General features: G+C 37.0%; 1 pseudogene; it reads right to left on the bottom strand.

Annotated features, from left to right (window-relative positions):
- The window catches only part of LOC132266228 (uncharacterized), a 248,948-nt pseudogene that overhangs the window by 131,157 nt on the left and 100,505 nt on the right, over positions 1–17,286 (bottom strand).

The raw sequence follows: 17,286 nt of genomic DNA, 5'->3' as shown, positions 1-17,286 counted from the left end.
AAGCCTATATTGATATATGGTGGTAAAGAGTAGGAAAAAGGATGATCATCTGAAACATCTGCAAGATGTATTTGATGTGCTGAGGCGATATGGGATGAGGCTCAATCCAACCAAGTGCTCGTTCGGTGTGAGTTCCGGTCAGTTTTTGGGACACGTGGTCAACCGCAGAGGCATCGAAGTTAGCCCCGCTTTGATTAAGAATGCCGCGCCAAAGACGATCAGAGAGGTACAAGCCCTCACAGGACGAATAACTGCACTAAGTCGATTCATTTCTAAGTTGTCAGACCGCTGCAAGCCGTTCTTTAACACGATTCGGAGTCATGGAAGACAGGTCTGGGGAGATGAGCAACAACAAGCATTGACCCATTTGAAGAAATATATGCAGAATCCACCAATCCTGTCAGCCCCGGATCCAGAAGAAAAGTTATTTCTATATCTTGGAGTATCTAGTGTTGCGACAAGTGCCGTTCTGATTCGTTGCAAGGAAGGGGTGCAACACCCGGTATTTTATGTCAGTAAAACAATGACCGAGGCAGAACGAAGATACTCGAAGGCCGAACGGGTGATACTTTCACTTGTAAACGCAAAAAGAAAGTTGAGGCATTATTTCGAATCCCACCCTATAGCTGTTCTAACAACTTTTCCAATAAGAGTGCTTATGCACAAGCCAGAACTCTCGGGCAGAATGATAAAGTGGGCCATAGAGTTAAGTTCATTTGACATAACGTATGAGCCGAGAACAGCTGTCAAAGGACAAGCGGTAGCCAATTTCCTGCTAGAATGTGACTCTGAGGATACGGAAGAAGACCTTAGGTGCGGCTCTTGGAAACTTTATGTGGATGGCTCCTCTAACCAGTTGGGGGCTGGAATTGGGGTTAAACTGCAAACCCCAGAGGGTACTTCTTTGAGTCAAGCACTCAGACTTGAGTTCCGAGCCACCAATAATGAAGCGGAATACGAGGCGTTGCTGAATGGGTTAAAGTTGGCTAGAGAGCTACAGGTTAGAAGTTTGACTGTTTATAGTGACTCACAGTTGATTGTTCGGCAGGTAAATGGTGAGTACGCGACCAAGGATGACACGATGGAGGCATATCGTTCTGCCGTTCTACATAAAGCCAAGGACTTTGCAAAGATTGAATTCATACAGTTACTGAGGGAACAGAACGCAGATGCGGACCGGTTAGCATGTAGTGCTTCGAGTTCTGGTGAAACATTGGCGAGGGTGATTCCAATAGGAATATTGACCCAGCCATCTATTTTCGAAGAACCTTTGGACTCTGACCCTTGGCAAGTCAATGTCATACCGTATGAACCAAGTTGGATTGACCCCATCATCACTTATATTCGAGATGGCGTTTTGCCTATGCAAAGGGATGAAGCTAGGAAAATCAAAAAGAATGCTGCAAAATACGCCATCGTGCGTAACCAGCTGTATTGAAGGTCCTACTCTAGCCCATACTTGAAGTGTGTCACCCCCGCAGAGTCGCAACAGGTGTTGCGAGCTATTCATGAAGGCGTATGTGGCAATCATTCTGGGGGAAGATCGTTAGTGCATAAAGCAATGACATAAGGGTATTTCTGGCCGAACATGTCAAGAGATGCGGAGGAGTTCTCTCGAAGGTGCGATAAATGCCAACGATATGGACCATTGATCCACCAACCACCTGAGGAATTGCACGTAATGGCCTCACCATGGCCTTTCGCGCAATGGGGGATGGATGTGGTCGGTCCTCTGCCAACGGCAACAGCTCAGAACAAGTATGTGCTACTGGCCACGGATTACTTCACTAAGTGGGTGGAAGCAGAACCATATCCAAGTGTAACTCAGACTCATGTGAGACGATTTATTTGGAGCAATATTATCTGCCGTTTTGGCGTTCCAAGGTCAATAGTCATGGATAATGGCACGAACCTCGACAGCAAGCAAGTAAGAGAGCTACTGGAGGAGTATGGAATTAATCAGAAGTTGGCTGCAGTAAGTCATCCCCAGGCCAATGGACAAGCAGAAATTACAAACAGAACAATTTTCGCCTGCATTAAGAAGAAGCTGGAGGACCATAAAGGGAAGTGGTTGGATGAGCTCCCAAACGTCTTATGGGCTTACAGAACCACCCCAAGGCAGCCGACTGGGGAGAGCCCGTTTGCAATGGCATATGGTACCGAGGCGGTTATACCGGTTGAGCACTTGGTCCCAACTATCAGAAGCTTAGCATGGAGTCGAGATCAGAACGACAGAATGTTAAGATTGAACCTCGATATGATAGACGAAAAGAGGGACGCTGCAGCAATAAGGTTAGCATCATACCAGCAAGTATTGGCGAATAGTCACAACAAAAGAGTGAAACACAGAGATTTTGCCCCTGGCGATCTGGTTCTGAAAAAAAAGGTGGGGATAGTCAAAAAAATGATGCCACCATGGGAAGGCCCATACAGAATTGCAGAAGTCATAGGGAAGGGAGCATATACGTTAGAGACCATGGCGGGAAGGTTGGTCAGCAAGCCCTGGAATGCCACGTCTCTGAAGAGGTACTACCAATAAAAGCTAAGTTTCGACTTTATTGGGTGTTGTTTGTTGTCAATCAAGTATGTATGAATGTGCAAATTCCTGAAATTTATAAAAATAACTTTCCTTTTCAATGGGTTTAAAAAAAAAAAAAATGAAAAGCCAAGTGGCAAGTGGCATTCTAGCCGAGCGCCAGGCACTTAAGCAAGATAAGTGGCAGCTGGCACCATAAGTCGAACGCCAGGCACTTGCTAAAACTAAAAAATGAAAAGCCAAGTGGCAAGTGGCATTCTAGCCGAGCGCCAGGCATTTAAGCAAGATAAGTGGCAGCTGGCACCATAAGCCGAACGCCAGGCACTTGCTAAAAAATGAAAAGCCAAGTGGCAAGTGGCATTCTAGCCGAGCGCCAGGCACTTAAGCAAGATAAGTGGCAGCTGGCACCATAAGCCGAACGCCAGGCACTTGCTAAAAAATGAAAAGCCAAGTGGCAAGTGGCATTCTAGCCGTGCGCCAGGCACTTAAGCAAGATAAGTGGCAGCTGGCACCATAAGCCGAACGCCAGGCACTTGCTAAAAAATGAAAAGCCAAGTGGCAAGTGGCATTCTAGCCGAGCGCCAGGCACTTAAGCAAGATAAGTGGCAGCTGGCACTATAAGCCGAACGCCAGGCACTTGCTAAAAAATGAAAAGCCAAGTGGCAAGTGGCATTCTAGCCGAGCGCCAGGCACTTAAGCAAGATAAGTGGCAGCTGGCACCATAAGCCGAACGTCAGGCACTTGCCAAAAACACGCACACGACAAAGTTAGTATAAAAAAAAATATATATATATATATATATTGAAAATGGGTTTGAACAGAGCGTAACACAAAGAAAAAAGAGAAAAAAGAGTTCTGTCATCTCATTCATGAAAAGCATTGGAGTTACAAAAAATGAAGTATTCAAGTCACACTGTTACAAAAAAGTATGGAATCGAAGAGTCTGGAGGAGTCCTAGCTAGCTGCTTCAGTACCAACAGCCTCCTGATTGTGCCGATCCGCCTCCTCGGTCCCGTCAACCATCTCACCCTCACGAGGTGGGGAATCAAGATGAATGACAGAGTCATTCTGCTGGGGGCCAACGTCAGCAGTGACTATGGGGGATACCACAGTTGACGAATGAAGAGCGGTTAGAGGCTGAACAGTAGGAGGAGCTGTGGTGATCCTAGAGGAAGCAATCTCCTGACATTCATCAAATATGTGCTCGGCTTCGGTGGGTTCTGGGTCAACATAGACCCCCAGAGGATCAATCCCTAAATCCTTATCAATCTCATCTGGAGTTGAGCTGGTTTGTCCCTCAGCCGGAACTCGGTCGGAGAAACCATCTCGGAATCCCTGAGCATATCTAAGAGCTCCGACTCTTGAGAACCGAGCATGAAGAGCCAGCATTCCACCATTCACTCTGCTGATGGTATCAATCAGAGCATTGCGCTCGTCCAGAGCTCTTTTCTCAAAAGCCATCTGAGCAGACTGTTCATCAGCCAGAAGGCGCTGGAGCTCTGCCTTTTCGTCTCTGATTGAATCACGTTCAGTCTACCAGACACTCTTCTCAAGCTGGAGGGCATCCTTCTCATCCTGAAGAGAGTCGTTTTCCTTCTTCAGGACATCTCTTTCTTTTTCGGTTTCTTCAAGCCGAGCCAATACCTCGGTATTCTTGCTTGCGAGAAGGTCGTTTTCCTTATTAGCCACCTCCAGGCTATCAGAGAACTTACGGGCCCTGGCGTTCCCCATTTCCACCTGCTTCTGCATAGTTATCATACCGAACAAAGTCTGCATAGATATACATGAATACTGGTTAAACCGATAGCCTGGTCGGACGAAGGCAAGACCAAATAGTATGAGAGGATTCATGAGTTAGAAAATAAAAGTCACCTCCATGGCAGATTGGGGAAAGCGGCTGAACACATCCTTTTGGGATAGACCTTTGGGCCTCAAGGTCTTTTGGAGTCCACATGCTCCTATAATACGCCATGGCGGTCTGGCCATCCTTTAACATGGTCTCGTTCGATTTCACGAACGTCCCATCCGTTCGGGTGTACCGAGGAGCCCATAGTGGTAAAACGGGAAGAGAAGGAGAAGCTGAAGCAGAAGCAGAAGCAGAGGCACCAGCTGCAACAGGCCCGGAGGGGGCAGGAGCTCTGACTGGGCGATGCAAGAGAGAACTCGGCCCAGAGACTCGGGTCCTTCTTATAAGAGGTTCCTCTTCAAGATTGACTCCACTGTCAGGATGAGGCCTTTTGCCTCGTTCTTTGTCCCGAGCGCCCCCAGCGGCAGCAGGGGTAGTAGTGATTTGTGGAGACGCGCTCAGGTTGGTAGCAGGGGTGCTGACAACAGGATCAATAGCCACCGTACTCAGGATGGTGTCAGAGATGGTGGCTGAAGAAGAGGCTGATGCAGGAGAGGAGGTTGCTCCAGCAGCAGAAGTGGCTGGGGGAGTATTTTTCCTCCTACCAAAGGATGGAATCTGAAGCCTGCTCATGGTATAGCGCGAGTGATGAGAGCGCTAGAAGGTTGTCTGAAGTGAGGAGGTCTGAGCAAGAAGGAATATCGTTCAGAACGTATTTCTTCAAGTAATTACTCCTATCCCTGCAAACACTATAGCTCAAGTCATCACAAGGTATGCCTAAGGAGCGACATAAGAAAGTACAAAAGCGAGGAACATATGTTTCGCAGGGACAATCGTTTTTATGAGATTTGAATTTCTTATATGAGGAAACAGAACAGACGCCAAAGGCGCTCGGGATTGGGTAATCCTCTGCAGCCGGCGAAGACCAGGCCCCACTAACGCCCACAATGTTATCCCTCCAACCCTTTTCAGATTTGATTGTATCCGTACATATGGACATCTTGTCGATCGGGTAGAGGTGGTAGAATGGCTCGTTAGTTCGGATCTTACTGACCTTATAACACAGAAGAAGATCTATGAGGTCAAGGTCCAGACTTCTATCACGAATCAACAGTAGCATAACGGATATGATTCTAAAGAAATTGGGGTTTACCTGCAGGGGGGATATCCCCAGTCTATTGAAGACATAATTAAAGAAGGGGTGCAGAGGGAACCTAACGACATTCAGTTGAAGGTTTGTAAATAAAACTTTACCGGGGAGAAGGCCGGCACCGGTCATAATATTAACATCCTTAGGGCAAACCCTAAATTGGATGTTGTCAAGAAGTCTAAGTCTCATACGAAGAACATCTAGATCTACAACCATGGTGGAAGCGATTGAAGGATCTAAAAGGGTAAAAAGAAGCCTGCCGAAAGTAAAAAGGAACAAAACTAACCTCTGAGGTAGAAAGCAACAAAGAGCACTGCAAGATCGCTGGAAGAATGACTCTTGAAGGATTTCACCGGAAGAAATTTAGCACTGTTCTAAAAAGATGAGCGAGAGATTTGACTGATGATGAAGATGGTAAAAAGGTATGAAGTGGTATTCTAGAGCCTTATAAAGGCAAGGGGGACCCGAGGGCCGAAGCGTCAGGAAGGCGAGAAATTCATCGAGCCCCGGAACATTGATTCCGGATCTGACCGTCCGTTCCCCCATATGGGTTTCTCGAGCCATCCCCTTATTAAACAAGGGGTAATTATGGGGGCAGTTGAGGAGGCCCGAAGTGACATGGGCCGGATATGACCTGCAAACGCGACATCCGGTCCGTACAGATGGGTCAGGCCCATAGAAAGACGCTGCCATATGGGCCGAACGCGAATAGCCCATCAAAGATGACCAAAACTCACAGAGGAATGGGCCTAGAGCTAGCAGTCCATCAATATTTGTAAGTATCTATAAATAGGAGAAGTAATGGATAGAGAGGGGAGATATTTTTTGGTTGAAATGTAAGAATTCTAGAGAGAGAAAGAAAGGAGGAATTTCTTGCATCTTCAATAATAATATGTAATTTGTGATAGAATTTTAGAAAAATTATTTTATTTTATATATCAATTAGTAATTTTTATATATTAATAATCATTGTCTAATTAAATTTTCTTTTATTTTAACTCAAAATAATAAATAGATAAATAGTTAATTTGTGTTAGAGTTTTATAGAAACTCTTTAAATATATCCATGTCAATGTGATAGAGTTTTATTGAAAATAAAATAGGTAATTTGTGGTAGAGTTTTAAAGAAATTATTTTATTTTCTTTAAATATATCCTTGTCTAATTAAATGTTCTTTTTATTAAAAAATTTATAATAAAAGATAATTTGTGGTAGAGTTTTAGAGAATTTATTTTATTTTCTATATCAATTAATGAATATTTTTTATATTAATAATTTTTTGTCTAATTAGATTTTCTTTTATTAAAAAATTCATAATAAATAGATAAATAGGTAATTTGTGTTAGAGTTTTATAAAGACTCTTTAAATATATACTTGTCTAATGTGTTTTATTGAAAATAAAATAGGAAAATTATTTCATTTTTTTTTTTTAATATATCCTTTAGCGTGACACTTTCTTTTTGCTTTTTGATCTTATATTCCCATTAATAGATAGGGCTAAAAACAACGAAATCAAAAAGGAACACATTGAAATCAAAAAGGGAGGCTTGTCCGTGTGATTGTTCTAATTCGTCTAATTTGTGTTAGAATTATTATTTTATTTTACCTATTTAATTTTAATTGATAATTAATTTATGTCTAAGTTAACATATTTAAAATTGAATTATTTTGTCAACATTTTGTGAATTTCAAAACTCACTCGATGCGGGTCAACAGAATAAAGAAGACATGAAATTATATTTTGTCCAAATATTCATTTAAATATAAATGAAATTATACATATGAATTTCTTCTTAGCCCAACCTGCTGGACCCACGCGAAGATACACACAAGAAGTCCAGAAGTCAAACTAAGATTATAGTAATCGATTCAGATAATGAATTAGATAGAGTAAAAGAATCAATTACAACAGTATCATAAAGAAAAGAGTGTTACCAGTTTAGAGGATGGCAGCTTGCCACTATTACTTAAAAAAAATGTTATCACGAGGATGTAAAAAAAAAAAAAAAAAGCTAAAAAAAAGAGAGGATAATATGCGGTGAATTAATTATTTATGCAGCAATTGATATTTTATGCACCAATTGATTTATTAAATATTTTATTATGCATTAATGCACCAATTGATTTATTAAATATTTTATTATGAATTAACACTTTTACGAAGTAAATAATAATTAATTTATTAATTTATAAAAAAAAATGACTACAATTCTCTGATGTATTCTTTAGATATGAAGCAAATAATAAAAATTGAGTACAATTCTCTGATAGATATGCTTGTAAAAAATGACTACAATTCTCTGATATATTCTTTACATATGAAGCAAATAATAAAAATTGAGTACAATTCTCTAATAGATGTGCTTGTACGACTTTTGATATGCTTGTTGTCTTCAGAGAATTTGTGGCTTCTTCAAGGCTTAGGTGAGTCTCTAAATTTCTGTCCCTTGATTTCTAGAATTCTCAATTTCTATATCCTTCTTCCTTCCTCAATCCCTCTATTTATAGGCTTATTGAATTAATTGGATGATGACATGTATTCTCTCCTGATAAAGACACAATCATAACTGGGCCGGGCCAAATGAATGTCATTATCTTTTATAATAATAGTATAGATATAGATATAGATTTTGTATTATAGTTTTATAAAAACTCTTTTAATAATAGTATAGATTTATTAGGGAATTTGTAATTTGAATTTATAGAAACTCTTTTAATAATAGTATAGATTTAGAATAAATAGGTAATTTGAATTTTATTAGTTAATTTTTAGAGTTTTATATCAATTAATAAATATTTTTTTATATTAATAAATAAATACTGAAATACTGAAATACTGAAACACTTTGCACATTTAATAATAGTATATATATATATATATATATATGTGTGTGTGTGTGTGTGTGTGTGTGTGTATTTATCAAGTGAATATTGATTTAGTAATATTATTATTATTATTATTATTATATATACACTTCTTAGTTAAACTTAGGTTAGGATTTGTGGGTTAGTGTATATATATATATATATGTAGTAGTCAGAAAATTAGGATTTTTATATATACGTGAGTTATAAAAGAGGCAGAGATCTAGACAGAGAGAGAGAAGATGAAGAAGAAAGTGATCGGAGATGTTGATTTTCAATCCAAGAATAATAAGGCATGTTATTTATCTATCTCTTCGCCCTTTGAATCTATAGTCTCTCCGTCACATGTTAGATTTTAGGGTTTAAATCAGAGACTTAATTGGATTATTAATTGCTATACATAAATTGAATTAATTGTTTTTATGTTTATATGAATTTGTTCTTCAAAATGATAGTTCTTTGATTAATTTAATGTTTTTAATTGAGGGTTCTTGTGTATTTTCATCATATAAATCGTTGGTAATCATATGAAACTTAGAAACCAAGTTTTTAGGACCCAAACGACTGATTTATAGGCCAAAAAATGGATTTGCTAAAATTGCTCTACGACTTTATGCTTGAGCACAACACTATTCCGACACCCAGTGCCCAAGCACTATTGTGCTCGAGCTCTTGGAACTTGTTTGCTTCAAAAGTGTTCCGAATGATCCCGATTTGAGTATAATTGATCCCGATTATGTTTATAAGTGTTAGGAACAGTGATTTGTGTTTAAAATATATAAATTGTATATTATACTCTTGTGATTTGTTATTGGATGAGATGGATTAAATTAACTAATATGTTATAATTAATCTTTATGGTATTTAAATTGTGTAATTTAATGTATTAATCTTATTCATGATTATATTCATTGTTGTTGATATACTTATGATTCACAAACATGATACATGGTTGTAATTATTTGTTTTATCATTGTTAAATATGAATAAATAGTATTGTGATTTTGATCAATCTTTTACCGTATATATGTGTTGTAATACCCCTAATTTTTTAGAATTTATTTAATTATTTTAATTACATTTTTTATTTAATTGTGTGACTATTTGTTTAATTTCTTTTATATATAATTATGTGTTTAATTGATTAATTATTTTAATTGAGTTAATTAAATTATTTATGTTGGCTAATTGTATATGTGTATTTTGTTTGAGTTCATGTGATGTGTTTATATAATTGATTTTTTTTAAAAAATATTTAATTATATTAGTTAAATGATTTATTTATTTTATTTTATTGTTATGGATTTGGGTTGTGTGATGAGTGCTCAAATGTAACGCATTTTAACACCTAAGTGAAGGTATTTTAGTCCATTCATCTATCTTTATTTTCCCGTTTTAGTACTTATTTGTGTTTTTGCCTATTTCAGGTCAATAAAGTTCAAATAGGCTAATAAAAGCCATTTAGCTCAATTTTGGAGCTAAGAAGCAACATTGGAAAGAAGTCAAGAAAACTGCACCAGAAGAACTTCGATTGATCGAAGGAAATCCCGATCGATCGAAGTTGGCTATAATCGATCGAAATGGAAGGCGGTGCCAACTCATCAATTTGGATAAGACCAGAAGATATTTTCATGGCACGTCAGCTTTGATCGATCGAATCAAGTCTTCAATCAATCAAAGTTCCCTTTAATCGATCGAACTGACTGCTGGCACTGTGCTGTATAATTCCCGTGCATACTAGACTTCACTTAACTTTGGTAGCTACGAATTTCCTTCAATCATAGGCTGTATTTTCTGACTTGTTCACTACTCCAAAGACCTTGTATCTAAAGGGAATTAAACCATTTTGTAATATATCTTTTGTCTTCAATTTTATTTCATTGTAATTTTATTTTCTCTCTCTAGAAAAGTTAGAGATTAGAGTTAGAAGAAAAAGAGAAGAGTGAAGGCTCCAAGAATATATCTCAAAATCTATACACACTCTTTCTCTCTAGAATTCAACAAAGAAGAAGAGGAAGAAGATGGAGCCATGTTTGGGGATTACCCTTGAGGGTTCCAAGATCACACCCACCTCCTCTATAATTAGCTAAACTTCTCCATGGCACTTGGATGAGCCCCAATTTTGTAATCTAAACCTTTATCTCTTTCATACTTTTTGGGGAATAATATCTTGTGATTAGTGTTTTGGCCTTATGAATTTAATGAATCTTGGGTTCTCCTTCGATTTCTATAGATTAATTCTTTCTATTGATTCTCTATGTGATTACATGTTGTCTTATATGTGATTATTTGGGAATTAATCTCTACACTAATTTTTCTATATTAATTGCATGTCTATGTGTGGTTGATTGAGAATCTAATGATGGTTAGACATGGTTTTTATTACATGGGTTTGTCAATTAATTTGATGGATTATGCTTATGCTTGATGGGTTGTTCTACAATTTAATCCATGCTTGTAGGTAGGTAGACAATCTATACTTGATTTAATATTCCATGACTTATTATTGCAAATTCCATGATTTTCTAGATTGATGTGTGCTACAATTGTGACTAGTTTGATGGGCCATGCTAAGAATTGATGGGTTACTCTACACTTAGTTTATTTGTTGGTTAAGTAGACAATTCATTATTAAATTTGATAGTCCACGCTTAATATTGCAATTGGTAGGCGCATTTTGTTCATAAAAAGGTTTTCCCCAAATTAATTTAAAGTGTGTGGTTTGGTGAACAAGTTTGGTGCCGATTCCAATGCACCCCAAGACCTCACTTCTCATCTCTTAAATCCCTAACCCAACTTAGTTTATTTTAATTACATTTTAATTTCCTTGCATCTTAGTTTAATCAACCAATCTCTTTCTTTGCAATCAATTGGTACATTAAAGTCGAAATTAAATTCCAACACGTATAATCCCTGCGGACGATCCCTACTTGCTATGCTTCATTAGTTATAGTAGTGATTTTTATAAACGTAAATTTGACTAGAAAGGCTTCCTAAACCACAATCATATTTTGACCTTCCGAAGCAACCTCTCGCATTACAAAGTTTGTTTTCTAAAAACATAGAAAAGGGATCGTCAAATTTTGGCATCGTTATCGGGGATTAACTGTTTTGTTGGAGTTAGACTAAACAATAGTGTTCATTTGATTACTTCTATTTTTATTTTATTTTCTATTGTATATTCTTTTCTCTTGTTCTCATTATTATTTGTTCAATTAGGTACTTTACTACAAGGAAGGCAAACTTTGGAACTTGAAGCAATCATTGGAGCTTAAAGCTAACATTAAAATTTGAAGTTGCTTAAGGACTTTTGTGAGCAATTCTTGGAACTCTTGTATTTTAATTATGCACTTCTTTGCATGCTTGTGATAGCCCTTGTTGAGGCTTATTATATTGCTTAAAGTTTTGTCCAAGCATCGGCCCATGTGGAGGCTAAATTTTTTTCTTGCATTTGGATTTTGAGGGTGAATGAAGGAATTGTTTGATCCAAGTTTGGGGGGAAATTACATCCTTTCACCTTATGCTCCTCCATTATATTTCAATCCTTATAAGATTTAGTTCAATGTTCAACATGGATCATTTTATTATAGACTTGATCACTCTTTTAATCCTTCTTAAGACTATTGTCATCCCCCACCATGTTATGAAGAACCACCTCTGTCACCTTATTCACCCGAGTTTCAAGAAAAAGTGCTAGTTCTACTTGATGTACTTAATTCACAAACTCAACTTATCCTTTCACATTCTCAAATTTTAGCCAAGCTCGAAGCTTAAGTTGAGTAAATTGCAAGTGCTCTTTCTCGTCAAGAGGAGGAGGAGGAGGAAGAGGCAAATGAAAAAATGGCAAGAACTTCAATTTATATAGATGAGGATGATGAGAGTGAAGAGGAAGAAGTAACAAGTGAACAATTGGAAGAATTAAGGAGTCCACCAATAGTTAGCCCATAATGCGCACAAATGTGTACCACTTAAAAATACCACTTATAATAATAGCACATTCATCATTGCAGATTAATGCTATAGTAAGGGGTTGTCGAACCACAAGAATTGCTAGTTTATGGCAAACAGAATTGTAAAATTACTTCCTAATTTGATAATAGAGATGATAGTTCGATTGGTTTGTTACTTAACTTACAAATTTAAATTTCATAAAATAGTAAATAATGTGATTAGAATATATTGAACTTATAAAGAGAAGGCTAAGGAATTGACTTCACCTCAACCTCATAAATATGGTAAATTGCACTCAACTTAGGGATAGACAATTATATATATAAAATGATGTGTAGAAGCATAAAACTACCACAACATCGTTAAGAAGATCATACATTTTAGGACTAAGCATAACCCATCTTTAGTTAGCATGGTTCATCCACCTAAACTAGGTTGTGGTATGAACTATACTCCCTAGGCATGGCCTATCAAGTTCCTTCAATGGTATGTTGTAGCACATGAAATCAATTAAATATTATAGATTATCTTCAGTTGGTATGAACCAACTGCCTAAATACGTTAATCTAAAGGTGTAGCATGGTCCATCTTCCTTAAGCATAACCTATATAAATGCTCAATTACATGCCAATATAACCATTCCATAAATTCTTTCCCATTGTCACTATAGGAAATCAAGTGTATAATTGTGTCAATGTGATTTCTAAGACAAGATAAACGAATCAACAAAATTATATATTCAAATGATAATCAAATACGTCAATTCAAAGTAAACTACCAAATTGAAATATAATCTAACACATGTTTACTTGCTCTAGGTTACATCAACTCCCTAGAACGGGAATTAGCCTCTCATGGATATGGCAGCAACCTCCAGGATTGAAGAAGAGAAGAAAATCCCTTCTCTCACCATTGTTGCAAAGCTTAACATCCAAACCCTAAAATAATCCTTTCCCTCACAATATCTTTTCAAAAACCAAAACTAACTGACTTTCTTCAAGCCTTTTCCCCTATCTTATCCTTACGTGAGTTTCAAAATACAAATAATTCGTTCAAAATTTGAATTTCCACTCAAGATAGAACAAAATTGGACTTAAATAAAATGGGGGCTCGTGGCCTTGCGTCCGGACGCCAAGAATCGCGTCCAGACGCAACGCTGATGGTTTGGTGTTCGGATGCTAATTCTTGTGTCCAGACGCGGGGTACTGAAAGGTGGCATCTAGACGCCAATTCTTGCGTCTAGACGCGAGGCATACTACTTTGGCTTCTTTTTCGTTCTTTAGCTCTAGTTGCATTCATCGCCTATTCAGGTCATTTCTCCTTGAAAACCACTTGATATGTAGGCCCGATATGACTTGTGCTCCAAAAAACCCTTAAAACCTTATTCTTATTCATTTTTAGTAATAAGACCTGCAAAAACACAAAAACATAAAAATGCAGTTAATCTATATACACAGATCAAATAATGGGCTTAACTAATGCAATTAAGGACGCTTAAATATGCAATATTTGACGCTTATCGGACACCCAAACTTACATTTTGCTAGTCCCTTAGCAAAACAAAATTGAAACACAAATTTCTCCTCTTTCGTGGGAGTGACGATTGCATTAAGCATATGCAACAAGCCTTTTAAACCCCTACGTATCTTAAAAGGACGAGTGAAGTCTCGTGAGGGTTTACCAGAAATGATACCCACAAACACTAAGCACAAGGCTCATTCTAGAATATATTGAAACATATAAGTTTGGGGAAAAACTCTATCATGAAGACTACAACAAGTATGCATACAATAATATCTCAAAATAATATTCAATTCCAGCATTCATGCATCAACAGACTAGTCCACATACATGATCTTTAACATCTCATTTATAATAGAATTTCATCTCAAGTTCATTAGAAATGAACCGAAATTTCATTTTCTTTTACAATATACTTTTAACCCTTTTATGGCTCATACAATGTCTTCCACATCCTTAATTTATCTTTTGAAATAATAATCCAAGGCATGAATTTATTTGAATACATTTTTTTTTTTAATTATGCATAACTATATGCAATGTCTAAGTTCCTTAAGCTCTCTTATCACCCCATGTAACAAGCGTTGCCAACAATTCCCAAACCAGATGGTCTTAGGTCGTTAAGTGTAAAGACACTCCTAAGGGCGTAATGACTCGGAATGGTTAGGTTACGAACTCAAACTAATCATACATCTTACATTTTTTCATTGTCTTCCTTTTTAATCAGTTGACATGTTGAAAGAATGTAGTTTTATTCATTTTTTTTTTTTTTTTTCAATGCCAAGGATTATTTCATTCATCCGACTTATTAATTCAAGGAGCCAACTAAGTAAAACCACAAGGAAGGGAATGCAATTTCCGGTGTGCTCAATGTGCATTGTAAAGTCACTTAGAGATGAAAGACTCCAAAATAAAACATTTAAATCATGCAATGGACTTTTTCATTTGAACAATCATGCTAGCAATTTTCAATCATTCCTTGATATCCTATATAAGCCATACAAGTTGTATTAATCACATAGACCCTCCCCCAAACTTAGTTCCAATAACACCAAAAATCAATTACCTAAACATATATATTTTATTATTTATTATTATTATTATTATTATTATTATTTATCAACAAAACAAATCAACTATATGTACACAATTCAACCATTTTTAACAATGACAATATGCCTGTAAATAGCAACTCTCAACACCCCCAAACTTATATTTTACATTGTCCTCAATGTATGAAAACAGGTATATAAAAATTTAATCAGGCAAGGAAGTGTGAAAATGAGAGAAACTACCGAGTCCGAGATATGAACTTCAGTGCAACTATTCTTATTCAAAAAGCTAAACTTCTCTCCCCCAAACTTGGACCGTATAATCTGTTCACAAAAATTATGTACCAAGCATAAAAGCATAGACATATATAAAGATATTAATATGAAGTAATATGCCATGCTTTATTCAAAACTGGGAAAGAAATCAAAATTGTGAACATCAAAAAGTACACCCACAATTGTCATGCCAAACATGGCCCAAATCCTAAAATTATTCAAAATACACAAAGCAGAAATAAGTAGCATGAACTAAATAAAACTAAAAATAAAATCAATTCGTCCTACAAAATAGAGGGTGAAGTGTCAGCTCCTCCACAAGCATGATCATTCAGTAATTGCACCAGTGCGAGCAAGAAGTTGCTTCTTCCAATCTTTGAAATTGTAAACCTTCTTCGAAGTTTCTCGTTTCTCATTACATGGAATCACAAACCCTTGGTCTTTAATCATCTTCATGATTTGATAAGGAAATGGAAATGACCAAGTCAAGGAGCTTTCCTTTTTGTGAACAATCAATTTATTATAAACCTTTAAAATTTGATTCATAATCAAAGTTGGAACAGAAATCCAAAAGTCATTTTTCGTTGAAAAGAGAGAATCCAAGAGAACACTGTTATGTGCTGTAGGTTTGCCAATTGGAAGAACATTTGTAGCCAGTAGAACCTCAATGAACCAAATCTAGGGTGGCACAAAGGACCTTTAGGTAACGTGCTATCTAAGCTTTTGAGATTGCTATGTGTTACTTCTTTTAAAATATCTGTTAGGTCATCCAATAAATCAAGAATATCTGAGAGGGGAGCATAGAGAGGCTGGCCGTCCACATCAACTGGGGAGTTAATGGGGCATCCACATGCAACTGCAATATCATCTAATGTAAATGACAGCATGGTTCCATCAATTACAGTTGAAAGCTTGTTTGGTTCTTGAGGTTTGTATAAAAGATTTTGGTAGAACTGACGAACTAAGCAAGGATGAACCACATTATGACTGTAGACACTAAAATTTTAGTGGGCTTTGGTTTTGACAAATGGACCCATTAAATATGGGCCTAATGTTTAATTAAGTTAATTTAATTAGCCCAAGCTTAGTCCACTTAAATTATTTAATTAGCTCAATCCAGATGGTTAAATAAAAAGATAATTTTCTTAATAAAAAATATTTGGAATAATTATCATAATATAACCGGCGCGACCCAGTTATTATTTTATCCTTATCAGGAGATGACACATGTCATCATCCTATTAATTCAAGAAGCCTATAAATAGACGCCTGAAGAAAGAAGGAAGGGACATAAAAATTCAGAGTCCAGAAATCCAGAGAGTTAGAAATCCAGAAGGTCCAAAAATTGAGGGAATCAGAAATCCAGAGGGCCAGAAGAACACCAAGCACATCCAAAGTCGTACCGTTCTTCACCAAATTCAACAAATCCTCTTTGAATACGAAGAACAACAAGCACATCAAATCGTGCCGTTCTTCATCCAAATTCCACGGTAATCAACAACAAGCACAACCAAAGATGTGCTGTTCTACATCCCAATTCTACGATGATTCAAGATCAAGCTTGTGCAGCCCTTCGATCCAACCAACCAAAAAGGAGATCGAATCAGAGGACCTTATTTTGTAGAATATTATTATAGAGAATTGTACTCCATCTTTATAAATTAATAAAATATTCTATTTACTCCCAATTTCGTTTCTTATTTGCAGATTAGAAAATTTGTCTGTACAAATTTCTGACACTCCAGGTGGGACATCCTCTGCCTCTCATCTCTTTCTCCTACATCAAATCCTCAACAAATTCATCGTCAGATTCTATGACTTCCAATAAGATTCAGATGAAGAGTAAGAAAACCACTAAAGACATCGCGGTCATGATGGACAACATCAATACCATCACAAAAGGTGGCAAGAAGGTTCCAACTTCATCAAGTGGTACAAACACCTCTGCAAGTTCAATGATGTGGAGCATGGTCAAATCATCCGTTCCTGCCAAAAGATAGTACGATGCGATGAGAGTCAATTCTGCCAAATCAGTTAAAGTAACAACTCAAACTCATACCGCTTTCACCTCGTTGGGGGCAAGGAGGA

This window comes from Cornus florida, unplaced genomic scaffold (genome assembly GCF_030987335.1).
Source record: "Cornus florida cultivar Cherokee Brave unplaced genomic scaffold, ASM3098733v1 CherokeeBrave_3.0.0_Hap2_Chr07, whole genome shotgun sequence".
Taxonomy (NCBI): domain Eukaryota; kingdom Viridiplantae; phylum Streptophyta; class Magnoliopsida; order Cornales; family Cornaceae; genus Cornus; species Cornus florida.
Note: the sequence above shows the minus strand (reverse complement) of the source record. Positions and strands in the feature narration are given on the sequence as shown.